Here is a 1,093-nt window from a genome sequence, read left to right on the forward strand (position 1 = left end):
AAAAGAAAAACAAAACAAAATATAAAGTGTAGTTTCAAAGAGAGACAAGAATGCAGTGTGTGTGTGTGTGTGTGTGTGTGTGTGTGTGTGTGTGTGTGTCTGTGTCTGTGTCTGTGTCTGTGTCTATCTGTTTGTTTTGAAACAAGGGTTTCCTGTGGCCACCGATGGCCTGGAACTTGCTGTGTAGACCAGGCCGGCCTCAATCTCAGAGAGATCTGCCTGCTTCTGCCTCTTGAGGGCTGGGATTAAAGGTGTGTGCTACCACACCTAGTCCCAAGAACGCATTTTTAAGAGTATGTATGTTTGGGACTGGAGAGATGGCCCAGCTGTAAAGAGCACTGGCTGCTCTAGCAGAGGACCTGGGTTCAGTTCTCAGCACCCACATGGTAGCTAACAACTACCTTGGATATATCATGACATGAGTATACTTACATACTTACAAGCAAAACACACACCAAAAAAAAATTTTTAAGTGTATGTTTTTAAAATCCATGAAATGTCTTAGGAAGGATACATTAAAATTAATAATTCACCTGTCTCAAGGGTTGGGAACTAGATGAGCTTACTACCATACATTTCTTTATGCAGTTTTGTTCCAGGAACATATATTGGTATTTAATTTAATAGTAAAGTAATAAAATATGTCCACAAATTAAAAATAAGTTATGATATAAAGGAATCAATAAAAGAACAAAGAAACCCTATAAATTAAAAATATTAATCAGCTAATAGTTTTGGATAAGAGCAAATATACAAGGAGACAAAATATCACTAGTGTGAATGTCATTAAAAAAACCAAACAGGAGAGGCTGGAGAGATGGCTCAGTGGTTAAGAGCACTGGCTGCTCTTTGCAGAGGATCCAAGTTCGAATCCCAGCACCCACATGGCAGCTAACAACCATCCGTAACCAGGGGATCCGATGCCCTCTTCTGACTTCTGCAGGTATTGCATGACACAGGTGCACTTACATACATGCAGGTAATATATTCACACTCATAAAAGAAGAATAATAAATAAAATATTTTAAAAACTAAACAGGAGCTCTTGGGGTAAGTCTATAGCGCAGCGCTCAGCGCCAGGACTCCCTAAGCC

The sequence above is a fragment of the Nannospalax galili genome, unplaced genomic scaffold (assembly GCF_000622305.1).
Source record: "Nannospalax galili isolate Female #2095 unplaced genomic scaffold, S.galili_v1.0 scaffold312, whole genome shotgun sequence".
Lineage (NCBI taxonomy): Eukaryota > Metazoa > Chordata > Mammalia > Rodentia > Spalacidae > Nannospalax > Nannospalax galili.